Source organism: Acanthopagrus latus, chromosome 18 (assembly GCF_904848185.1).
Source record: "Acanthopagrus latus isolate v.2019 chromosome 18, fAcaLat1.1, whole genome shotgun sequence".
NCBI lineage: Eukaryota > Metazoa > Chordata > Actinopteri > Spariformes > Sparidae > Acanthopagrus > Acanthopagrus latus.
Genome location: NC_051056.1, coordinates 25,411,680 through 25,438,679, shown reverse-complemented (window position 1 = coordinate 25,438,679; position 27,000 = coordinate 25,411,680). Strand labels below are relative to the sequence as shown.

The following is a 27,000-nucleotide window of genomic DNA, read 5'->3' as shown; positions in this document are numbered from 1 at the left end:
GGTATGACTTAAATCATTTGCACCGTTTGAAGTTAGTGTCCGTGACAGTGGGAGTAACCGCAGGAAAAAACTTATCAGACTCTGCCTGATCCCATCGCTCGCACTATTTGTGCCAACGCCCCGTGAAGTCATTTGTTTTATTTTTTATTTTTTTTACACAGATTATATTCTTCCTGCGAACAAAAGCCACAAGAAAACCACCACCCTGCTTGGCTATAAAATAAATCAACTTGTTTTTTTTTTTTCATTTGTTTAACACACAATAAACAGGAAAGGTTGCATTTCTCGCTGTGAATTGTGAGAACTGTAAGCAGGCACTGGAAGTACAACAAGTTTTCTTATCGCGTTTAGCCACAGAGCAACATCAATGCTACAAGTTTCTACAGAGCCACTTGAGAAGAAAATCGTTCTGGAAGAGGTCATAAATTTTGTATGTATTAAACTATGCATCAAGAAACATTGAACTCCACCCTATTACAGCATTTTATACTCCTACGCCCCGTCATAAGGAGTCCGAGGATCCGGTCCAAGCGCCCTTAGCAGAAGTAATAAATATAAAGAAAACTGAACAGCTCACTATGTAAGTGACCCTATAAATTAAATCACAGCTGTAAAAAGTAAATATATCAAAACATTACTTTGGTAAAAATATAAGTCAACCATATAAATAATGGTTAATAAAGCACAGAGGTTGCAAAATTACACAGATTCTTTAGTCAAGTAGAAGTAACAGACTCTTAAATGTTCTCCAAATGCACAAGGGAAGGTAGATTATTGATATATTAACATGTATCTACATGCTGTTTACTATGGGTCGACCGATAATCAGCTCGGCTGACTATTGGATGTTATTTTCAGGTTTTTGTGATTATTGTAATTGCTGTTATTTATTTATTTTTTTATCCAGTTGCCACCAAAATAGATTAATTTCTAAATGTGCTACTTCGGCTCTGATTCAACCGCAAAGTAAATAGTGATTTAAGTAATCAAAAACACATAGTGGGGTAAATAGTACAGTGTTAGCCTCGGAAAAGTAGAGCGGAAGTGGAAAATAGCAGAAAATGGAAATACGCAAGTACAAGTACCTCAAAATTAAAAATTCAGTTCACTTCGGCCCCACAGATCTGCGTTGCTTAAGGGCTGAAGTGACACATGATGGATGGACCGCCCCCCCCCCACCGTAAAGTCTTCCACACAACCCCTTTTCTATGTGTTGTCACTAAACAGTCACTTTAGTAGTGCAGACCTGAGAAGAGGGGCCCTGTGACCCTCGACACTGCAGCTCCGGCTTCACACAACCCGCCCATTGTCTCCCTAAGGCCCTCGGTCCCAGAGGGCAACATGTCTGTGCCACCCACTTGAGATCCAACAACAAGAGCACCTTCCATTTTTACATGCAGCACTTGAAGCCTTCACTTCATGTGAAGCAATCCTCTCACCTCAGGGGTGGCCAAGCCCCTGAGGGCTAAAGATGCTTATCCGAGCCTGTCCTTTTTTTAGCTGAAAGATAATTCTCCCAAGAGCCTTTAAAAGAATCTGTTCACAGCGTTTTCTCGAAGGTGCTCACTGATCACCGACAGAAAGCATGACCAATTCTTTCCAATTGTACATAATGAGAGATAGAGGGGATTATGGCGCCATTACCGGCCCACTTTGTAGTTAGGGGTAGTTAGGAGTAATTCAAAATTCAGTTTAATTCAACATTCTAGGGAATCATTTCAGAGCGATGTGGGATAACTGCCTGCAGAGTTATTTCAAATTAACAGTTAATGTGGGTATCAAGACTGACTGAGGCAAACATCCAGAGTGTGCTGAGTCCAGGTGCTGCTCATGATAATTTATGACTGTGGATTTACCAGTCATTAAATGTCCTATGGATATGGATACGAATGTGTGAGACGTTGTAAAGTTGGCAGTAAGGGCTCAAACATTTGCACTCTATTAGCTTTAATTGTCTTAGCTTGAAGCAAAGCCTGCAATGAAAATGTAACAGATGGTGTTTCCTCAGAGTGTATCAGTGGACCGTGTGCCATGACGTGAGCGTAAGCTAGTGGAGGATTGCCTTTTTTTTTTTTTCTTTCACCTCTGAGACCTGGAAACAACAGTCAGAGGGCAGCAATACAGCCACATGTGCTTCAACACAGGAAACACTTGGCTGTTTACAGGAAGTGTTTGATGAAGGAATGCGGTGTATGTCAGGATTTGGTCACCGTTGACGACTTTTCCTGATTCCTGAGTTTTTAATAACAGGCCAGCATTCCACAGATAAGTGTAACGCAGATGATGGAATGAGGTATCTTCGCATTTCCTCTGAGCAAAATCTTCCTTGAAAATATCAGTCATGCCACAGAAAATGTCAACAGGTGGCCTCTCAGCTGTGGTTAAATTAGTCCCCTGATCCCAGGACAGATTTGCCGCATTATTTACTGTATTCACAATTAATGTGCTTCCTGTTTATCATCCGCCTCTATATAAAGCTCCTGATTTCTGAAATGCTAATGAAGTGTGCGGATGTTTGTTTGTATTGTTGTTTTGATGACTGGATGAACAGTGGCAGGCCGCTCGTGTCGTTGTTATCGTTGTGCACAAGTGAACTCTGCACGTCCGCTTCCATCTCCAGAGCTTCCATCAAATGCCGCGCACCTTTATTAAAATGGAAAACGAATCAAACCTCCATCAAGATAAGCGTCAACAGCTTGACTGAATGCAGAATGTGAGATCAGGTCGTGGTTGCTAATTAGCTTCTCCGGAGAGATCAGCAGTGAGAGAAGAAAGTGTGACATCTTCATTAGGACGTTTCAAAGTCTGTTTTGTTTTTTTTGTTTTTTCTGGATATATGAGAAAATCCGAGCCGTGTTTTTGCTCGTCTGAGGCTTTAAACAAGTGTGATTCTCCCCTCAGGCGGCCTGTGCTTCGTATCATGAAATGTCAAGAATCAGAGGCTCGGTGGATTAACTTATCTGCTTTTAATCGTGACATTATCAGCAGCGCTGCAAATTCAGCAGAGAAATGTTTCTGGGCTCGCCAAAACCCCCTGAAAGATAGGGCAGCGATTTTCTGCCAGTCTGTGCTTCTCATTCTGTCATGTTGCCTCAGAGCAACCGCACACATACACACATTTTCGGTAATTTCGTTCTTGCATGAATTCCTAGTAATCATTAAAACACTATAAAGAACTGCTGTTGCCCTGAACTGCAGCGGTTAACAATTATCTTAAACAGTTTCTGCAAAACGCGCGTTTTGTTTTTTTTTCCCACAGATAACACTGTGAGTTATTAAGTTGCTGTTGTTATGAGGAGAAATTATGACAGACAGGAGGTCTGTTTATCTCTACATTTGAACACCAGCTGGAGTTTATCTCTATCTCTAATGTTGGACAGGCTCCGAACTCAGTCATGAACTGAAAATAATCACAAACCCTTGACATCAGAGCGCTGCCAGTCCGGAGAGGAAAGCAATTTACACAACAGTAATCGTATAAATACAAATTAACTTCTCATCCTCCCCCTTTTTTTTCTTTCTACTCTGACAGATTTACCCTCTGTTGTGTGATTTTAAATCAAAATAACCAAATAAGAAATTATTACATTTTTCATCATGAGCTTCCAAATCGTTTTCACTGCTGCTCCTCTCCCGAATCAACCAGACGAAATTGTCCCGCGGGACATTATGCTGTGGTGTTGCGTGACTCTCATACAGTTGTTTCTATAATCAGTCCAACATGGCTCATCAGTCCTCGGAGACAAAGGGGCCCACAGCTCTGAGAAAGATGCGTTGTGAGATGACAATTCACTGTAACCGCCGAGATAAAAAGGCAACTTTTTATTTCCAGGGAGCTCTTTTCACCAGGAGTTTTATTAATCATAATATTCCTGTCAGGTGACTTCTATCTCAGCGGATTTACAGGCGCAGAGGGCAGATTTTTATCCTGTGATGTTGCACCTGCAAGACGGGAATTTTCAAAAAATCTATTCACATCAGAGAGAAGGTCTCGGAATCATGAAATGCTCTCGTATCTTACTGTACATTTGTCAGTAAGGTTTTGCAGCGGGGGCAGAATCAAACTCAAAGAGCATGTAGAAAACACGCTCTGAACCCTCATGAGCCTGTCAAACCCAGATTCTCCACAGATACTGTGCAACAACAAATAAGGGAAGTCTTTTGAATCCGTCTGCGCTCTCCGCCGTCTAATCAGCCATAAAAATCTACTGAGGGTTTTCTCCAGGTGGCAGGTGATACCAGCCTGGCTTCTGACATCACCCTCACAGCTCTATGTTTCACTGCTAGTGTTGAATGCTTCTTCAGTACTCAGAAACTTTCTTGAGTTTGACTCCTCACCTTTTAACTTCGCCGTACTCGTTGATGTGTATTGGTATGTGCTGCAGAGAGGGGAATTGATGGCGGCATGCCAGCTTTTTACATGCTCCCGTGCACTTAAAAATACCAATCTTCTGCTCTCTGAGTGCTCTATTCTTCAGGGGTTGGTGTTTTCTCAGTTTGCAGAAGATACGATGATCATCCACCCTGTCTTTATTGTAACAGAGGATCAAACGGAGTCAAAACAAGCTTAAAGGAGGAGGTGTTGTATCCGAAGTGGCTAACTGCTCTCTTCCCCTCTAATATTGTTGCAGTTATCAGGCGTTTAATCTGTCTGAACAGTGGCATGTAGTTTGGTAATGGCTGATTTGTCTCTTATACAGTAGACGGTGGTTTTTTTTTTAAGTGCTCTGGACCGAGCATGCTGTGGCTTGGTCTCGCTGACATACAGTCAGAGAGAGAGACGGAGAAATGCGACTTGACAGATGAGCGATAAGGAAATGTTTTTCTCAGGGAGAAGACAGACTCTGAAAACAGACATGAGGTGTCTTTGAAAACTCACAAAGCTGGAGTCTGTACTGCGAAGTGAAGGAGCTGAAGATCAATGTCTGCCGGAACCCCGGCTCACTGAACCTTTCACTAAATTCACTAATTTCTTCCGCCTTCATACAAGTTGTGGGATGTTTTAAGGAGCAGAAGTGCTCCTTTGAAAACATGTTCACAGTTGTTATAGAAACACATTTTTTTTTTTTTACCTGAAGAAGTACCTGAACTCTTAAACCCCTTTGAATTAAAGCATGTTGTCATTTATGTACCTTTATGTTCAAGTTTTCATCTTGATTATGCTCCGTACGTACGTCAACACTTTCCTTACATAATAACTCCAAAATAAAACCACACCTACACAAGAACTTCCTCCTATAGAGAGCACGATCTGATAACGTTTTGGAGCACAATGTTGGAAGAAAATCTATATTTTTGTTATTGCCAAAAAGTCTCGTGATAAGACTCAAAACGAGCAGTACATTAGTTTGCAGGCTTTCCAACTTCACCAGCTTATCTACGGCACTCAGCCCCAAGCGTATTTGTTTCTACTGAACAAGTAAATCTTTGGAAACAGGTCACAAATATTCTATGTATAACATAAAATACAGTGCATTAACTTTGTTTTATTAAGTATGAGTAAAGGGACTGTTTTCACTGGCATTAGGAATAATCGGTGGGAGCTATTCCACAAGAGTGGCGGTATATATCAGGCTTTTGCTACACAGGAAGTAGTCTTTGCAGTGGTTGTAATCAATAGGAAAACATATAGTATCACCAAGCCCAACACGTTTAAACACACAGTATGTAAAATCTGCCACTCGGAGGCTCTGAGACGATTAAAAATACTAGATTCAGCTTGAGGATGTTGTGAGGTGGCGTGGGATGATGGGAGTTGTTGTCCTCTTTGTTAAACAACCATCATTTCTGATGAAAGAAATGTATCGGATGTGACTCAGACAAGGTCACATATTAATGTTTCAATTTACATTTAGTCACATTCGCCAACTTCATTTCCTCACTCTCTGATGTATCATCTGAGGTTTTCCCTGGAAGAATATTGTGACAGACGATCAAATGAAACACTCCATTACTGGGAAGCTTAGAAATTCTCTGGGTTAGAATATTGTCGGGAATATTTGCAATAATGAAAGTACACAAGTCATAAAACTGTATAACAAAAGGTTGTGTCATGTGCCGAATTCTGCTGTAAAACAGAATCCAGTGGAATCCGCAAATGTTTTACCTTCAGTTGAACTTTTGCAAATTGGACCAAAAGCAAGACTTCTTGGCAGCGTTGATCTCAGAACTTCCTCTGTCAGATTATAGAAAAGAAAAATGGTTTTAAAGACGGTTATGTTATTAAATTTGGAATAAATTGTGTGAACTTATTGCCCCATCAGTTATTTTCTCCCCTTTAGTAAGTCAAAGGTGAAAAGGTAAAGAATCCTGAGAACAAAATATCAGGCGGCGTAAACAGGCCAGGACAAAGACAACAGAGAGAGGCTCCGCAGAACGTTTGCTTGGCTGGCTAGCATGTTAGCAGTTAGCTCACCAGCTACACTAACTGACCTTCTAATATCGCGTATGTTGTAAAGACACATGAATGACTTTCACGTTGCCTCCTGAGTCCATCATACAAGAAACAGAATTAATCATAATACCAACCATATGCTCAGAGAAGACGACGAAGGCACGTTGGCATGGGAATATCTGATTAATGCATGAAACGGCTTAATTATTGGTATCATTAGTATAATGGCTTAATATATTATGGTGATTACAGTGAGACATTAAGCATCTCAAACGCCTCTTGTTCCTTCTCTGATTGATTTCTATTCTCGCTTGTAGACAGTGTAACGGTGTAACTGCTTCTTAAGGCTGGAAGACTTTGAAACGCCACTTTGAATAAACGGAGGAAAAATAACTTCTTTTTTTTTACGACTGACTCCTTCAGTTGAGCGCGAGCGAGTGAAGAAAAGTGAGGGTTACTTAAAGAACAAAGTGGAGAGAAGTCTGGCAATGTTTTGAAGTCACTGTTCTTTTGTGTCTTATCTATCTGTAAAATTTCCCTTTGATGTCTTGTCACCTTCCCCCCATTATGAATTCTCTTTGCTCTTTCTCCACAATCTTTCATTTCAAAATGTTCCCCCTTTTTTTCCCCCTTATTTTTCCGATACGTGCAATCATAGTAAATTATTCATGCTTGCACAGACTATAAAGTTTAAGCAGATCTGGTGACTATTTCCCCAGCTGCTATTGTTATGAACAAAAAAGAGGAAAAGGGCAAGTAAAGGCAACTTCATTAATGACACATTATGTTTTATGGCGCACTTGGAACTTCAAGTATCCTGCGCATAATTTGTTTCTGTTTTATGTGAGCCACCCCGGTCCCCACCTGCCTCGGTTGGGGTAGATGAAGGGCATTTCTCGACATGAGCTTTGAGAGCCATTAAACTGGCTTCTTTCTATACGTACCTCAATGAAACGCAGACGGAGAGCACCTGACAGTTGAATGAAAGCTCATATTCCTTCACTTCTTTTCTCCTCTGTTGGTTTTATAACTTGACAAATGGTAGGATGTAGTATTTTCAAAAAATAGATTGGAAAAAGTAAAAGAGTTAGTGATGCTTCACAGCCAACAAAGTCTAAGAAATATGGTCGGTTTCTTTGTGCTGTGACCATTTTAAAGAAGTTAAAGACGACTGTGAAAAGAGTTTGAAAGAAGAAAAGAGACAACAAAAAAGGGAAACAGAGCCGGCGAAGGATATGCGTCCTTTGTACTTCTGGCGTGTTGGCAGCACTTGATGAATGGACGTCTCTGAAGGAACCGCGTCTCCTCGCAGGGAACGCCTGACCTCTCTCAGTTACGTGGCAACTAGACGTTTGGCGTTAGGAATTGTATTTCACATCATTTTTATCTATGAATGCACACAGCCATAAATCTAAAGCGAACATACGCTCCATTAAAGAAGAGGGATAACGTTTTCTTAACTCTTTCTCTCTTAACTCTCTGGCTTATGTTTGGGGTCAATTGAACAGTTCCTGCTATTTGGTTTCACTAGCTGCCAGACATTGTTTCTCTGGCATTAGATCTGAAGCAGACAAACAAATGGCGAATGCCTCAGTATAAACTCTCCCCACCAACCCACAAAACACATGTACACACACAGCCACTCTAGCATATCAACACTTGGAGGCTGGAGTCTTTCACACCAGAGCCAAGTCTTCCAGTGCTGTGATGTCAACACGTAGCTACATACAATTTCCACAACACATTTTCACTCTAACAAGTCACTGCAGCATTTGTCAATGCTTTATTCTGAGACGGCGTCGAAAAAGTCTGCAAACGCCTGGAGACAGATTTCACATTTTTTTCAAATCACTGACTCTGATTTAGTTGCTTCAGGGGACCTTTGAAAGTAATTATGAGAAAATGTTTCGTGGTTGTTGTGCAGCACATTACTGCCTCCCCACAGATTCGACCGGCTTTAGACTCCCTGTGTTCAGCTATTTAATCAAACTCTTCGCTCCAAACAAGGAAAAGTTTGATAAGAAAAAGTACATGTAAAAAAGGCAGGAGGCACATTCAAGCTGTTTAGTCACATTTGATGAAAGAAAGAGGAGGATGAAAAGAAATGAGCACACTCAACCTAAAACCACACCACGTCTAAGTTGGTCATTCGGCTCTTTGATGCTATAAAGTTAAGAGTGTGACACTGATGACCAGGCTGGTATTTGTACTTCTCCAAGACGTGTTATGGATCCGGCTGTACTGTATGACGCCGCCTGTTTCTCCTGCTTCAGGTTTCAGCTGTTTGAGACATTTAACATTCCTATCAAACCATTAAAGTTCACTACGAACTCCACAGATGAACCCAAAGACACCCACCTCAGCACCATGATCACAGTCATTTGACTCTGCAAGTCTGGTCGGGCAACCACGTACCTACGAATTACCTCTATATATAATGTTCCTGCACTCCACAATTTACGTCGAATGCCAACGTTCAGTGCCAATGCAGGAGACGCTGTACCCGTATATAGTAAGATAGAAAGTAATGGTGTGGAGGTTGTAGTGGTGGATTGGCTGTATGGCACGTCTGACTAAAGTCTGCGTGATGTTACAGACCTGCAATAATGTCTTCTTCCCTCCTGTTCATACTAACCGTGTTAGTCATCTTGAGAGTGTACCGTCTAGTTCAACCCTCTTCTGCTATCTGTTGTTATCTACCAGGGCTCATCAAAGAATCACTAGGGGAAGCACACAAAGACAGACACTTTGTCAGACTTGCACTTGATTAGTCTAAAACACATCACTGACGCATCATGTTAGCTTAAGATGTTTGTAGTGGATTCTGTCCTTCATTTCTTCTATTCAAAGGGACGGGATATCATGTTACAAATCATGCTCGATTAAATACTGATGCCTCTATATGACCTACAGAAGCAAACAAGCCCATCAGCTAGAACACTGGCTATTGCTGAATAGTTATGTAACCATTTTTTTGTGCTGAGGATGAATTGATGAGCTTCATAGTCTGAGGAAAGTAGCTGCTGTGTAGTCTGTTGGTCAGGCCTCTATGTTGCCTGACAGCAGTAGAGCAACTAGCTTATTAGCCTGGCCGGCTGCTATTTCACCGTTTAGCTCACCAGCTACAGTAGCTGACCAACTAGCCCTCTGAATAGTTATCACATCAAAACACTATTAAAACTATGCTGTGTCATTCTTTCTCTCACTTCTGAGCACGCGAACCAGATCAAGATTTGTGCATCAGGAGACATTGATGCTCATTCCACTTTAGTCCACAGGAGCTGCCAGAATCACCATGAAGTGAAAAATACCTTGTAGCAGCAAGTAACTATGAACTGGAAGCAAAAACTGTTTCTGGGTATCTGAGCTCCACTTTAGCTGCCATGTGCAGAAAGCAAGGTGTTCAATAACACTGTGAGGATAGATGGAGTTGTGTTTTTGTCTGGCCATACGGTTGACGTTTTCTTAATTTTCTGTGTGTTTACAAAAAAAAAACTGTTTAGGGTTTGGGTTGAATGTTATGTTGAGGTAACAGAAGCAGTTTGTCTGTTTTCTTTTAAATACTGAGCTCACTCCAGAAGAAACTGCCACAAATGCAACACCAGATCATGCTTTTGAAATGTGTCATACATCAAGTAAACAGCCAGATTTGCAGGCAAACAAACCAGCCAGAAATATTGAAATGTTTAAGTTAATTGCAATATGATCGTCCTGTGCTCGCCCTCATTCTGTAACTTATTTCTTCTTGGAGTGGTTCAGTATCTTCATGTCTGGATTTCAGCACCGGCACCGGAGCTTTCTGACAGCTCCGCCTGAGCAATCACAGCTCTTGATGGTGAGGCGACCCTGGGAAAACAGGCGATGATGCTGCAGTGTGGCAGCAGCACATTCCCCCTCTCTGATCACCCCTCCAACTGGTTTCAATGAGAGCAGGCGGCTGAAACATTTTGCCCCGCTTGTCCTGATGTGTTTGTGATCAAATGAGTGGTCAGGCCCCTCAGTACCCGTTCATTATCTGGACACTGAGCCTGTTCCGCGCTGTGGGAGGCTCTTCAGTTCAGATAAGACTGGTATGCTTCATGTTTGGAGTCACTTTCGAGCATGCAGTGCAGTGAAAGCGATGCTGCTGTTGTTTGAAAACCTCCCAATTCCCATATCTTTGAGTTATTTCTAATCGGTAAAGATTAATAACAAAGAGAAACAGCTTTGTGAGCAAAACAACAAAAAAAAAGATTTCTAGGAATATGCCCCTATCCAATATCATTCAAGTGTGTGAAATAAGCTCTATTTTCTGGTTTTGTGACGCGTTTTCTACCGATATAAAGTCGTTTTCACACTCTGCCTCCCTTGGCAGCATTTGCAGTGTGCCTCTGTGGGTTGCTGGAATGGTTTGTTTGTTGCACATGAAAGAAATTGGTTTGAGCTGTTTTCTGCAGATGTTTATTCACCATGGCTCTGCCTCAGAAAAAGTCCAAAAGAGACCGCTCTCTCTTTGTGGTCGGCAGTGTGTAGATTAATTGATTTATTTGGTTTGGGAACATTGCACGCGACACATATTTGGAGCAATCAAATCAGCAATTATGTGGCTCCAAATTTCATGTTTGCATCCAGCTGTGACAAGCTCAACTGTCCTCCAGAGAAGTCTGGCTGGATTTTAAATGTCTGTTAAAAAAAAAGACTGATTGCCTGGCATGTTGACTAAAGACAACGCAGAGCAAATCATCTGTTGACAGAAAAACATGCTGTCTTTATCAAAATATAGTATAATCATGAAAGAATTCACATCTTTGATCACTTAATGTCATAGAAATGTCATTACTGAAGGTCTTTGGCAGTTTCGTAGAGAATGTCTCATACATAATATTTGAAGCTGTTCAACTGGAGTAAAGAATGTGCACTTTTGGGAAAACATTGAAGCACCAGAGAGGAGCGAATCAACGAAGTAGCAGGAGATGTAATATATTCTATATTAGATTTAATGGCGGACAGGTACTGTATATTTTTTTTACGTCCAATTTTTGCTTAAAGACGTTCAGAAAGACGAAAGCTTGCTGAGAAAAGAAATGATGAAACAGAGTCCCTTTTTCCTGGTGTCTATTTTTACTGGTGGGAAGACAGGAAGTTTAATATCCAACCTAATGTTAAGAATTTTTGACTACTTGTGGTGCACTTTCTGTTTCACGTGCTACAGTAGCATGGACAAGAGGATGCACATGTACTCTGAAGGCAGAAACAGAAATGTTCAAGGTTCAGTGTGATATTTTTCATCTCTGTACATCACAGGATTGCATTACAAAAGTAGTTTGTGCACATATACATGGACACAAATGACCAGTTTTTAAGTATACGTCTGGGTTATGTAAACATCGAGAACAATATGTTGTTGACAGTAAAATATCAACTATTTCATCTGTGTTTGAGCTCCCAGCATCACTGATGTAAACACAGGGTCCGCCACTCCTCATCAAGATGCAGCTTGATCCAAGATGTTGTGGTGAAGCAGGTCTCTGTTAAGATGCGGACACAACTGTCTCTGATTTCCTGTACCCTGGCCAGCTGAGTCCCACTGTATCCATTAGATTTCCTTAAAGCCATAAATCCAAGCTTTCTTCTCCAATGCTGATGGCTGATACGTGTTTCAGCGACAAAGCCAAAAAAATTTGAAGGAGAAACCGGCCACTGCAGCTGTATGTGCTGTCTATGTACAGAGTGCAACAATGAAACAAGAGAATAAACAAGAATAAACAAGAGCATTTATATACACGAGAGGTGAATGTGGCAGGTCAGCCTTGCAGCCGGTGGCCCACCAGGGTAAAGAAAAGATTCTCTGGACAAAAAACTTTTCCCAAAGGCCAACATTATAAAAGAAACATCTGTGCCTCCAGTTCTTTTAATAGATCCATGAACATGACCCAGAGTAGAGTTAGTTAGTAGTTTTTTTAGCTCTAGACTTTGGTTTGCGATGGAGCAAAGTTTGATAATTGGGTACCTGTTGTGTTGCATGCATGGCAGTTCTGAGGCAATGTGACATATTTTGAACATTTTCACGCTTTTATCAGTTGACATTGATATTAGCAATAGGTGAGGAAAGGCGGCAAGAGAAAAATATTGCTTTGGAACTAAACATGATATAAACAATGCTTCACACATGTTTGTTAGGCCTCAAGAATTCATTGTGTGTTTGGTGAGAAACTCTCTGCGTAAACATAATTGTTTGTTTACAGTGAATCTCCACAGGTTACCTTCAATGGAAAATAATACCAGAGGTTGTTTATGTGCACATTCGCAGTGCTAAGTATGATGATCATAGAAAAATCTCCCTAGAATTATCCATCCTACTCAGCTCACATCTCTTACTGTTGATCAAAGCTAAGTAGAGGTTCCTGTTGTCAAAATTGTCTGCTGCTTTAATTCTCATGCAGGTTCGGCGTCACATGCAACAGCCAAAGGGCAAACAACGATGGGGGTGGGTGGACAGAACTTTGGTGTGGGCCATCTGTGTGCTATTTAGTCCAGTCCCAGCAGTCATGGCTGCTTAATTCAAAAACTGTCAAGGAGTGTCATTAGGTGCAGCCATTTAAAAGCTTCAGATTTCATTAGCCACAGGAAGGGCCACATTACCCTCAGGATTAATGTCAGGTTTCGCGGTTCAATGCTACCAGCAGTGGACTGCATTAATGTGACTGGGCTGACCCTCTTGTTTAAATACACCCCAACTCATTAAGCATTATGTAGACCCAGGGCAGCCCTTACATAGCCTGTGAATTATGGACATCTTGTACAAGCAGCATTCTTTTTACACCTCAAAAATCTCAAAAATCGCCCACCACTTCCTGGCTAAGACACAATCACAGAGCTCTAAATCTTCAGCTGATCTGCCAGTCCTCAGCCAAATCTTTTGTTTATACTCTTTAAGGCAGCATTGCTCCCAGTGTTGCATCATCATGGCTGTTTCATAACAAGTTGTGCTCCACAGTGTCTTGATGATGTGGGGTGGGCGGCGAGCGTTGTAGAGGTGGCAGGAACTGTCCTGTCAGGAAGCCGGAGCCACGAGCTCACTATCTCGAGGAAGACACAGAGAGCTGAGTCACAGCGTAGTGAGACGTCCAGAAAACGATAATTCAGCTGAGGATGAGCCGAGTCATCACTCTTCCTGTTTTAATTAGGCAACATGGGCCCTTCGGCAGCCAATCATCTGCTTCCTTCCCTCCGATGACTACACACAGGGAGTTGTGTTAGTTGGACGGTGAAAGCGTCTCGAATTTCAGCAGATCAATTGCATTTTCTTGCAGGAGGTTTCAGTATCATATTTAACCTCCGCTGCTTAATAATGAACATGAAGCTGTCAGCACTGGTGAAGCAAACAAGACTTAATCGAACAACGTGCAGCGCTCTCTGCAGTTTTTGCTACATCATGTCGACATTTTTCCAAGGCTGGAGGCGGTGAATGTAATACATTCTGTCTCCCTTGAGGGGCGGCGGCACTGTTTGTTGGAGGGGGGGTCACGGAGCCTCTGTGTTTCATCACTTACCCATTCATCACAATGTCACCCAAGAGCCTGCGTGTCAGGACTCTCAGCGTGCTTTACCAGGTGTGAGCGAGGTCTGAATTTTTAGGGCTCTTAATCAGGAAATGATCGCAAGCAGCCTTGATTCATGGTGTGGTCTGGTTGTCATACTATATATGTTGCGCTCCAGAAGCAGCATCTTAAGGATGAAATTTATACCACCACTCCTGAGAGCTGTACCTGCACTGATGGGATCTGTTTCCTCTGCAGAGCGGAGGCCTGAGCTCACTTTCCAGAGTTTTGACAGATCTCAGGAGGCAGAACAATATAAATGTTTGAAAGGCAGTTTGGACTCAATTCTCTTTCATCTTTTTTTCCCCTCACATGAAATCTGCAGAGTGTTTTCTGTGTCAGCCAGAGGGGGTTAGACCTTTGTGGAGGAGCAGCAGTATTGCCATACCGCTGACTTGGCACTGAATCCATTTTTTTGCAATTAACACTTGTTTATGCTCTCACTTTGGTGCCCAGTGGGCTCTGAGGTAAGCACATAATCTTTAAAGTGGGAGGGGGCGTGACTGTTTAATGCCTTTTATTACTCAAGTGCAGCTCAGTCAATATCTCAGTCAAAGCAGAAGATGTCAGACAGATATGCAGTCGCTGTGTTCAAGTTTTAAATAGACTCCAGGCTTAACTTAATGCCAAACATAGACTGTTACCGCTTAAACCAACTGGATTTTTAGCTCATTTGTTCTGTCATGTTTGATGTAGTGTTGGTTCATAATGCGGAGCTTTATTTGCTGTTAACAACATCCTCATATAAAACCACAGATTGTGTGATTTGTGGATGGTAATGATCACTGAAGGGAGGTTTTCTGGCATGTGTCTTTAGGGTTAGCCTATATGAAGTGGTCTGCGCTCTCACTGATTTTGGTGTCTTTAATAACACCGTTTTGTAGCATAATCATTGTACACAAAACAGCACATGGCTTCAGTAACCAGAACCAGTTATAAGTAGCATCAGCTGCTGGCATTACTTGTCTTGTGTTGACTGCTACTCTTGGATAACTGTCAGAGCACACTTCCAACTTTGCCGTTGGCTTATATTATCACATAATTTTGTGTTGTGAAGACTGCAAAAGCAATGTTAAGATTCCAGAAAGCATCGCACGTGTTAGTCCAACATGTCTTTCAATGAGAGCATGTTTCAATTGGCTAAAAGCAACATAACAAGGAACCTAGTGAGTTAGCATGAAAGTGATAAGCACGCTTCAGCACATGCACACACACTGACGGACAGGCCTGCAGAAAGAGAGCGATAGCATTTTTACACCAAGTTGGCGACTGAAAACAGGTTTTTGAAATGCTTGTAAACCCACTAAAAATAGGCAATTGACTCCTTTCCCACTGCCAGAACACAAGTTTGCCTTACTGATTTTTTTTCTGGTGTATCATGTTTGTCATGAATGCTTTGGAAAACAGGAAACAGTAGGAAGCAGCATGTAGCCACAACCTGCTGGAAAGTAGGTGAAGATGTCCACCATGTTACCTGTAACTACTGTAAAGTAATTTGATATGGGAATAAATGCCAACTGTACCCTTTCCCACTGATGAAGAGAAACATCTATAAGTTGACATTGGAGTTTTTTTCTCTGGTGTGAAAGGGGTAGTAGAATGACACGGAGGGATCAAACTTTCATGCAGTTTTTGGTTAGGGTTAGAGTTGTGTATCAGTGCTTGAATCCCTGATTCTTTAATCAGTTTTCCAACACTTATTGGCTGATCTTTACACCCCTGCTCCCCTGCTGCTGTAATTGATTAAAGCAAAGTGGACCTAAGATGTGATCGATCAATCAGTCACTTGCTGGAGCTAAATAAGACACATCCTTGTCCACAACTTCTTATCACGAATGTACTGTAGTAACTAGTAACACTCTTATTTTAAAGGTCCTTTTTTTGAGAAAAGTAGATGTTTAAGTGTCAATTTCTCTTGACCTTTAATGGTGTAGCAAGTAAAAATAGATTATCATGTTTTAAAAAATGCTTCAGACTATAATAATCTCCTCTAAGATGCTCTTCAGTTCAGTCTTAGGATATGTTCATAAGATATTCACCAAATCAAGTGCTCATTAAAAAACAACTACAAATTGTCTTCCTTCTAGGCAAGATCATCACTACCTTGTTATTGCCAGAGAAGTGGAATTAGAAGAACAGCAGGAGTAATGTCTTAGTTGTTGGAGGTTAGTGTGTCCTATGCTGTGATGTAGTTTGAATGTGTAACTGCTGGTAGACCGTGAAAAGACAATGTTGTGAAAGGACCTTGACCCACTTTGAACAACAAAGCCGTTCCGTGGGAAATGAATGACTGATGATTTTAAAATGGAGGTGAGATGACAGAAATACACCCAAAACCAAACAATGCTTGTATTTACTTACTTTTTGCCTATTTGAAGCTGCTGCCAACAAGTAGTGTACTGTTCACCACAGTGGAAAAAAAACCTAATGATGACTACACTTAAGTGTGAAGAGCTTATTGAGTTTTCCCTGGGAAGCCTCCCCAGTGCATCGTTTGGAGCTGTGCTGTAGGCAGTCACTGCAGAGACTCCAATTACTGACCAAGTCCCACTTGACTGGCTTCTAACTGTGACCAGCAAATTAGAAAGTGAGAGAGAGACGGTGGAGAGCGAGAGAAGGGGGCAGAAAAAGCATTTAAAATCCGAGACGAGAAGTTTTGGTTGCAGTGCGATACTGGCACACAGGAAGCCAAAATAGACAAACGTCCTGCAGAGTTTAACAAGTGCATTGCAAGAGCAGAGAGAGAGAGAGATAGGCAGCTCTTTGTTCATGAGTTGGACACGCTCCAAACGCCTGCTTCATAGGATGTTCTTCAATAATCCAGCAGTGAGCAGCTGATTTATGACCTGCATTAATGTTCTGACGGAACTTCCTGAGCAGAATCTTTAACTATCACCAGACCACATGGAGAGAGGGGAAAGTACCATACACCGAAGATAGATGCCATTTTCTAGAAAGGACACGAACGGGGAGTATAGAGTGTGTTTCGCTAACGTTATGCCTGCACTCAGTATTTATTCTGTATGACATGCTGCTAGAATGCTACCATTGTTAGCTAAATATGCCACTTTCAAAAAAATTATGTATAAATAGAGCTGCATATGGTCTGCTGCAAAAGCCAACATTTTCCTACATACTCATGGCATATGCAGGACTGAAAAACAAAAACAAAATGGACGTTTTCATCAGAGATCACAGAGGTTCCCATAAACTCCTTTGACACTGGAAAAAAAACCCTGACCAACAACCACAAACATCTGGCATTTGTCCTTCCTGTGAAAGGGTGTAACTAGTATTCGAACGTGCGTCTAACCCCGCGTGGACGTGCTATTTTTCTCCCCTTTGCTTTGACATTTGTTGATGTTAAGGATGCTTGCTTGTTAATACTTTTCCATCTTTCTCTGTTCAAGGAGAGCTTGAACATCCCTCAGTAGTAGAGACTTCTTAGCAGCTTCCATCATCAGCTCCAGTCGAAACGGCTAATTCTGAATGTTATTGAAACTGCTTTGTAGTGTGTCCTGTTTGTGTTGATGAACATGACACACAACTGGTCGTCTGACAATTGGAAGGAAGTCAATTGCCTTTCTTTTTAGTGGTTTAAAAAATGAATGAATAATCATAAGCTAATGTTGGTGTGAAAATGGTAATAGGGATGAATGGACTCTGTGTTGAGTCACATACAAACAGAGAGCTGTGTGGAAACATGGTGTTAGGAAGATTAAAATGACTGCTAGTGCCTGAAGTAGTAATAACAGCAGGAGGTCAGTCTAAGATTTCACTCATAGAGTACGTGCAGATACGTGCATGGCTGTGGTGTTGGGCCAAAAGTGAGTAGCTGGGGAGATAATACTTCCCGTCTGTGACACACTTCATACGTTTGCAACACGTAGGAGTCACAGCAGCGTTGTAGTAAGGCATTAAACCACAGCTCTGAGGAAAAAATGAGATGAAAAAATGATTCAGCGCTTCCAAACAAAACCAATTATCTCGGGGGTCACGGGCCAAGAGCAGCTGCCTGTTGTAAAAGAAAGCAGAGGACCGTCATCTTTTTTTTTCGTGTCACAGGGCTCTTTCAAGGGATCTCAGCCACTTTCAGCCCATAACTTATTTCTGTTCCTCCATTGTTTTGACGTGATATCGTGTTTCCCAAGCCGGGAGCTCGTACACTCGGGAGGGGAGATGGATAAGAATGGATGTGCCACGTTTTGACATTGACGCAAGATTACTGTGTTCCCTCCAAGCAGACACACATTAAACAAGTGGGAGATCAGAGAAGCAGAAAGGCAGATGAGAGGTAGCTGTGCGTGTGTGCACTTCCACATGGGGCTTAAGAAGCAGAAAGGACAGCTGGTTCACTCATCACTACTTTGCAGTGTCCTGGGGTTTCTACGTCCCCAGAGACAGATTGTTTCTGCTGGAGAAGTGATGTGTGCTGTACAGTAACTGGTTAAAAATGGATGTTAGACATTTTTTTCATTTGGCTCAAGGTGTTTTCTATTCTTGTACCACGATGGCGTAACTAACAATAAGGAATTAGCCTGTAAAAGCAAAGGTTAACAGTTGCTTTGTTGACCTCAGCTGGCGATGGCCATTCGAGATTCAAGATTCAAGATGTTTATTGTCATATACACAGTGGAGACATAGTTTGCACCAGGCAATTAAATTCTTAATTTGCTAGTTTCCCTTCACACAAAATATACTTAAAAGAAAATAGATAAATAAAAAGCGTGTTAGCATGTGCAATGTTGGGAGGCCACTGTAATACACTGGGCCAAGTTGGGATTTTTGGGATGTTTCTGTTTGTCTCTAATGTTAATTTGTTCTCCAAACTCTAGTTCCATTTCTCACACAGTACACTACATGTGAAGCTAGCAACTATTCATTTTGCTGTCTAAAACTGCAACCGTTGCATTAAGCATATTTTGTCAGTGGGAGCAAGCTAGCCACTTAAGCTAACATTAGCTCCATGACTTGGCTCCAGCAGCCACTCCTGTCACTGAACTGGAATCAGTGTTTTCTTTGGTTTTGATATTGTATCCTCTTTCTTTGAGTGATTGGTACGCTCATTACTCATTCATGAAGATCTAATTTGGCAACCTTATCACGTGAATAGTACTGTTGCTTAGCACTTAGCTCATGCTCCAAAAGTGTTGCTGCTGCTGCTGCTGCTGCTGCTGCATCAGTTGTTGTGGCACTTTGTAACATATCCTGGTTTCCCCTAGCAACAGAAATATCACCCAAAATTATTTCCCCAGTTACCTCCCCTGGAAACTTGTGAATAGACTAAAAATAAGGCACTCGTCGTACCTTTAACAGGCTTCTTAGAATAATGTATCAACACTATCATTTCTATTTTGTCCACTGAGTATGAATTTGGCACAAAAGCTTTGAAAGTTACATTCAAATTTAAGCTTTTTTTCTTCCGTCATTGGCATTTACGTCTGATTAATCAGCAGGTAAAGTTTCATGTAAGCAATGCTATCTCAAAAATGCAGTAAGTGTGAGCTGTTTGTGGGAAGGATGACACACTTTCTCCTTTTCCTCACTGGATTCTTGCTCGCTTATCTTTGCTTCGTCCACATCTGCACTTTGCACAATACAAGAGCTGCAGTGTTTCACTCCCACACAATATGGTGACACTTTGATGAATCTTTTGTCATCTCGCCATATATGTTTCGCTCCTCTTAAAAGGTTCAGACTGGTGTTTACCTTTTCTGTTGCTGAGAAGGATACAATTCCCATGTTGTTTTTTGGTGGGAATGATAAGTTATGTAGGGCATCTTTGCTTTTATGAGGTTAAAGGAGTGAGGTAATGTGAGATGTTTTTCTGGATGACTGCAAGTTGGAAATGTCAGGTATGTCTTGAGAATATACTGTAGACATTTTGAAAAAATTCTCTCCATGGTTTGTAACATATTCAGAGTCTTATTTGAGGAGACACTGCAGGTATAGCAGGAGAGTTGACTGACCTGTTGAGGTTACCACTCTGTCTGTTGTCAGTGCACCTCTCCTAGAGATGAAAACATCCCATTGGCTCCTCACGCATGGATAACTCAGACCCATCACAACAAATCTGTCTCTCTGGGCCTGCCAGACACTGTGTGTGTGTGTGTGTGTGTTGTGTGTGTGTTGGTGTGTGTGAAATGGTGTGGCAGACGAGGGAGTGATGGACTAGAAGTGACATACGACCCCTGAAGCAGCCAAGGATTAATGGCCTCAATAGGCGAGCTCCTCTAGAAGGATGTGGACGGGGTAATAAGGACTTCCACCAGCCACAGTGCATCCATCCATCTGCCCTTCCGGATCCACGCTCTCCTGCAGCTGGAGCCTCCAGATGTGGAGCCACCTGTGAAAAAAAAGGGACACTGGTTTCCTGCAGCAGACATAGTGAAGACGCCTCCAGAAAGAAAAATCAATCTTGACTTGATACTCCCCCTGATGTTCTGTGTACAGGGAACAACATTTTTGAGTCAAGGGCACCCTTGGTGGTCTGAGATGGAGATGGTTTTCAGGTGAGGACGGCGTCACCGGTGGCGTGACAGTTTACAAACTATGGCAGGGGAGGCGAGAGATATAAGACACTGCAGGGACTCCAGTCAAGGTCCAGAGGAAAATGAAACATGGAAAATGTCACTGGGGTATTCTGACATTTTGCACTTTGAGCGGGCCTGAAAAGGTTCAAACACCAACTGAGAAGTGAAAGCGGCAGCTATGAATATGAGTCACCCGCATGAGAAGACACGCTGCACTCCTTTTACTCTGTCAAATTCAGAGGTGTTGATATATACAAGGAAGCTAATTTAAGAGGCATTTGGCATTTATGTGTTGTTTATTATTGTGAGTACTACGTGCTTTGTCTGAATATGACTAAATGTGAAGTGAGCAACTTTTGGAAAATTCCGTATTTCATAATGTGGGTGATGGTGCCCACATTATGTGTTCAGAAACTACTCATTAAACTTCTGAGCAATACTTAAATATTGTTCATTTGAAAGGTCACTTCAGACAAATCACCTTCTTACTCATAGTGGTGTGTACTCATGCTGACAGGTTTTGTTTCTGAGACTTAAAGTAGAATTTTGTATAGAACTGCTGCTTCAAAACTTAATAATAAAGATATTTGAAATAAATCAGAGCAGTGAACAACGTTTTTGACCTCAGGAATAGTTTGTTAAAACAATCTCTACTCTAAGTCTCTAAGACCACTTACTGCCTTTGTTCAGGGGTTTCTACCTCCATTGTTGTCTTAAGGTGGCAAGCTTTCTTTGCTTTAATCGTGAATTAAATATTGCCTGCACAGTGTAATTGATATAGAATGATAAAAAATGGATTGCAATGCAATTCTGTTTGACACCAGGCACTAAATCTCCGAGGAAAAGTAAAGGTTAACTAACAACCCAGCTAATTTGGCAGCCTGGCTCCATTTCTTACTGCTTTCACATCTCTATTATTGACTTCATGAATTTAAAATTATACTCCTCTCCTGTCTTGTTATTTGGGACTTCTAAGTTGTCTGTTGCCACTTGAACTGTTATGACGTCGTATCAGCAGCTCAGCTTTAACTTCAACAGATTAATGTCGATGACAACTGTGCAGATTCTGTCCACTGATGAAGACCATGTGGTATGATCATGTAAGAGGACCTTGGGTTGAATCAAGGAAATATTAACTCGGTTGATCCAGAGATTGTGAGACGTTTTAATAATTTCCGAGTTATTACAACTTTTGACTTATATTCATAGTTTTTACAGTGATATGATAATTTGTAATACATTTAAATGTGCTGAGATCTGAGACTGCAGCACAGTTAAGACTATAGACATCCTTCACAGTTTACAGACGGAGCTCCTGGTTCAACTTTGACCTCCTGTACCTGCTGCAGTTCTGTGCGCACACAGTTTTCCTTTGTAATGACAGATTACTACCAACAATTCAGATGGGATTACTCTCAGTTTTACCTCCTAAAGTCATTTAAGCTACATGCAGACTGATGGGAAACTTTTTCAGAATCTGCATTTTTAAAAATTTATTTAGTTTGTCTTCAAACAAAATCACTAATTCGTATAATCACAGAAATGTTGAATATCTGATCCGATAATTGGCCAGGTGGCTGATGGGTCCACCACTAGTTTACAGGATATGAGTTCATACATAGTTTAAGATAGATTATTCTCTTCAAGTCCTATTCAGATGGGTGACTTTCACTTTTACCAGTATTTTAGTACAATATCTTTACTCAAGCGTAAATATTGGGCACTTTCTATAACACTGCTCTAAATAGGCATTCATCATAATTCTGCACTAGCGGGAATCACTTAGTGAATGCGAACATAGACGACAGCTGCGATTAAGTCTTTGATAAACATATTACATGCTCACAAATTCATAGGCTTCTACTGGATATCTACTGGACCCTGAAACGCTGATTTCAGGGGCCTCCATGTTTATTTCAGTGCGACAGTGTGGTATCTTTGTTATTGTCCTGTTTGCTTGTGCACGTCGGTTCAAGATTGTGTCCAGATCACATTGGAATCTTGCTGTGTCAAACAAGAAAAGTATGAGTTAGTTGTGATAAAGTGGAGCTACCCCTTAATGAACCTGCTATAGCTTCAGGCTTTCCTGCATATAAACCTGACTTCCACGATAACACTTCCTTCTTCAAACTTCTCTGTTTGCCTCAGTGGCCTCAGACAGAAATCACTGATGAAAGTGCTGCCGTAGGACATCAACAGGGACAGGAGGCGACACACCTGCTGTCACAGTCTCCCACTCTCAAAACCAGCATCAACACACAAGGTCAAATAGTGGCACTTCACACCCCAATCTATTAGATTTTCAGATGCTTTGCTTTCACCAAGATCAAATCACTTCCTGCCAGCCAGATTAGAAGTGCCGCTGGGGGGGGGCAAGGAGAGGTTCAGCAGGCTGATATTAAAAAGGACCCATGCTGCTGACAAGTCTTTGAACAGGAGAAAGCAACACATCCAGGAGAGATTGTTCCTGAAAACCCAGCTCTGAAGGAAATCTGACAGAGAAATTGTCCTCGTGACTTCAGCTGAAGTCTGGGTTGCTTCTCCTTGTTATCTGACTGGTGTGCGCATGAGGTCATTTTAACACTCATGGCCAAAGTTTGCAGTTACATTAGGGAAAGTTGCAATACTGCATACAGCTAGCCAAACAATGTTTAACCCTAAATATACATAAGGGGTTTTTGTATCACCTCCAGCTTCCAGAAAAACGACCATATAGCCAGACTGTGAACGCAGCTTGTTAGGACCCATCTTTGTGTTTCTTATTAGACAGACCCCTAGTGGCTGTATTAAAACTTATGGCAGCAAAGGAGGAAGTCAGGGTTCATTTAGGGCATTTAGCAGATGCTTTTGTCCAAAGCGACTTGCAGTAAGTCATACATACCTTTGTACACTGATGGCAGTGGCTGCCATGCAAGGTGCCAACCAGCACATCAGGAGCAGTTTGGGGTTCAGTATCTTGCCTAAGGACACTTGGAGATGCAGACCAGGGGAATACGACCAGTGTACTTCCAATAGCAAGATGCTGGTTCTACCGCTGAGCCACAGCCAGCCTAGTAGTATAAGTAATGACACAATCTGACAAAGTCCGTATAGCAAGGTGGGGCTGGGATAGATGGTTGGGTTTACAAAGCACAAGGAGACAGCTTCTTGTGCCCCATGTGAAACCAAAAGTCAATGTAGAGTTATTTTGAATTTATAACTTTGTAAAGTTACGTAACAGAAGATACTTAAGTAACACAGTTATTTTAACCCAAACCACAGTCCTTTTTTCAAACTACCAAGAAGTTTAACGACAAAGGTTTGGTACGCGTCATGGGTTTGCTGCAATGTCATGTTGTTCGGGGAATGGTGATCGGTGAGTCGTTAGCAATCAACCTTTTCAGTCATTTAGTCACGGGGTTGTCAGACATCTACTGCAGTCACGTGAGCTAGATAAAACCACACCATGGTCAAACAGAGTGCAGATGTTTCTCTGATTGTTTGCCTATGAAGGGATCTGAAAGGTAAAAGGATGTCCACCTGGTGTGTCTATGATAATCCCGTCTGTATTGGAGGCAGATTGCTGTAAAAATGGAACTGAGAAAAGTATCCGTGGTGCCTCGAGTTGAGCTGAGCTGTGTCATGCAGCGGAAACACGGCATAAAGCTGAGAGCCAGGTGATAATTCTCTGTGGGTTCATCAGTAACATTCATTTCACATTACACATAATCATCTGATCCATTGATAATTTGGAAGAACCTTGATTAGTCCAGCAGTATAAAACACAAAATGTGATGCCAGTGGAGCATTTCAAGTCTAATCACTTGAAAAAATCCAACGTATTAAGTCAATGTAATGTAGATAATATTATAGAATATATAAAAATGTATTTTAGTATCTTATACATACTAAACTTCCTTTGCTGTTGTTTTGAACTGTAGCTTCAACTCCGAACGTCAGCTTTGCGTTAGTGTAAGGAGGATTATTTTGCTTCCAATCAGTATTAGTACATTATGTTGTCTTTGTAATCTTTTTCTAATCTAAAGTGTTTCAGCATTTCCAATTGGTCTTAATCCTCGGACCAATTGATCCCTCTTAACTAGTTAATTGTCTAATTGTTTAAATCCAGACACCGAATGAGGGGACCTGTCTTCCTGTTCCAGTTCACGTAGGGTCTGGCTCACCGGTCATCTGTCCTGTTGTCCTAAAACCCAAAACAACGCCCACCAATCAGAGCCGCCGGGGCCGCTTAAACAACCTCGAGCAAATGGACTCATCGTAAAATGGAAGCGTATGTTTGGCTAATGGGGCTCAGCTGTCCAGTCAGTTTCACTCATGTATATCTCCTAATCTGCTGGTGGCTCTGGGAGGATAAGGGGGGGGATTTCGGAGGCGATACAAACAGACAGATAGCAAAGTGCGTGGCAGAGGCCTGGCCCAGGATGTCAGTGTTCAGGGTGGGTGACAGTGTTATTCCCTGCCATCTGTTTCCCAGGCGGCGGTCCAGCAGAGCTATGTTGAATGCACCGGCATGAGGGAGTAAGGAGCAGCCCACCATGCAGCACTATTGGCATTGCAGCATTTCAGATTAACATAGCAGCGTGGCCGGCCTCCCAGGCCTTTTTGTAGGGGCGATGTGGGTTCGGTTCAGGCTACACACAGATAGCTACATAAAAAAAGCTCTATTACACTCAGACTGCCCATCTGTCCATCGTCTGTCTGTTTTTCATGTCTGTGGCACTCTCTCAACTCAAAGCAAAAGCGCTGGCTCAGTCGCAGTTTCCTCCACATTGCTGAGCTATAAAGTTACTAAATGCAGACAGAGAATGCGGAAAAATGGAGATTATTGAATTAGTGCGAGTGCAACTGTTTGTTTTCTCCCTGCATTTCATCTTAAAGCTGTCGCTCCGTGTGAATTTCCCATGAAAAGCCACTTCTACTCTACTTTATGGAGGCGAGCGGGACGGTAAGTGGCGTCACTGTTTGGTGACACGACAAATGCCGTAAAACGGCATATCATTTTCTGTTTGGGTATGTTACCCAAACAACAAAGGAATGTTATGAGAGCAGTGGGGTCTCATCGCTCAACCTTTTATGAGAAGAACTCACAAAGGCCTGAATCACTCTTTCTCTCTGTCTCCGCTGTCACCCTCAGGAAAAGTGAGCACGCCGTAAATCACCTTGTCAGCTCTGTGTTTTGAAGCGGCAGACTGCCCGTAGCCAGTGTCATTTTATAGGTTGTTATTTCACTCCATGCTGCAGAGAGGAGGGCTTTGACATCATGTTGTTTTAAATGCTGATGTGTTTGCTGGTGAAGTGGTGAATCGAGACAGGGATGAATGGAGCGACGTCCACCGAGAGACGGCCCAAAGTTCGCAGGGGAACTTCAATCCAACCTTTGTCCAGAATCTGAACCTCAAGGAATTCAGCTAATTCTTTTAGTATGGAAAGTGGAGGCTTTATTGCATTCTTTGAGGACGTGAACCTGAACGTACAAGTGTTAACTTGCATTAACATGTGCGCTTTATATACAATGAATTACTTTGTGTGAGGGCTCATGGGAGAGGTTTAGAGAGAAAACTAAAGAGGGTTTTGGTTTGGACCATTCCTGCAGAGATCTGGACCATGTTCAGCGTGTCAGAGTGCAATGATAAAGAAAATGAAAATGATTACCTCACTTTGACTTAAACAAGCTTTCCAACTCCAGAGACTTATATTGATTTTTCTCTATTTCTTTCACATGTGCACGTTAAGCTTTATCTTTGATTTTGTCCCAAAACATTTAGACACCAAGGTGATGTGTCATGACTGCGTTCATGCTTGCATGCATAAGGCTGCACAAATCCCAAAACAGGCTGCTCATAAGCTCCTGAGAGAGAGAGCTGGATTATTTCTCCCTGATGCCCTTTGTTTGAAGGAAAAGGTGTTGACTGACAGCTGAGCTCCTGGACCCTACTCAGCCAGGGTTCAATGCGGATGCCTGGCTAATGAGGTCGACTACTGGGATTATAATCAGACAGGGAATATTAGCGTTCTCATGTGTCAGTCAAGCTGGGAAAACCTCCCAGTGTTGCAGTGTCAAAGAGGGCTTTTTCTGCTTCCGATTGGTTCATGTTTACCATGCAGCAACATGGAGCCATGTCACAGCGTCCCCAGGGCAGCTTTAAGACGTCTCAAGCCCCAGACAGTTAATGGGAGAAGGAGTTATGGTGGGAAACCTCACCATGGGTCCAATTCCAAGGCTCTGGTGGACACCGAGGGCACTCCAAAACGTACAAATTATCTCCTGTCGGCTTTTTGGCAGTAAAATGTGGCTGTTTTAACCTTGCAGTGTTTAACCTCCCAATAATCATTCAGTGAAAATGTAGAACTCAAGCTGGGCCTGAATCCGTGCTTTGCGCTGAAATGTATTAATGGGCATCACGTTTGACCCTCTCCAACCTCGACGGCACTCACCTCTCCCTCCCTGCTCAGGCCATTTTAAAGAGCCAAGAGATGAGAGATGGAAAGAAAA

At 42.0% G+C, this 27,000-nt stretch overlaps 1 long non-coding RNA gene across 4 annotated transcripts in view; it reads left to right on the top strand.

Moving 5' to 3' along the window:
• The window catches only part of LOC119008001, an 80,037-nt gene that overhangs the window by 33,561 nt on the left and 19,476 nt on the right, over positions 1 to 27,000 (top strand). Inside the window, exon 3 of one of the 4 annotated variants that reach the window (XR_005071303.1) lies at positions 16,062 to 16,139. The exons of the other annotated variants lie outside the window; for them this stretch is intronic. This is a non-coding gene — a long non-coding RNA (uncharacterized LOC119008001). The remainder of the gene's footprint in view (positions 1 to 16,061; positions 16,140 to 27,000) is intronic. 4 annotated transcript variants of the gene reach the window in all.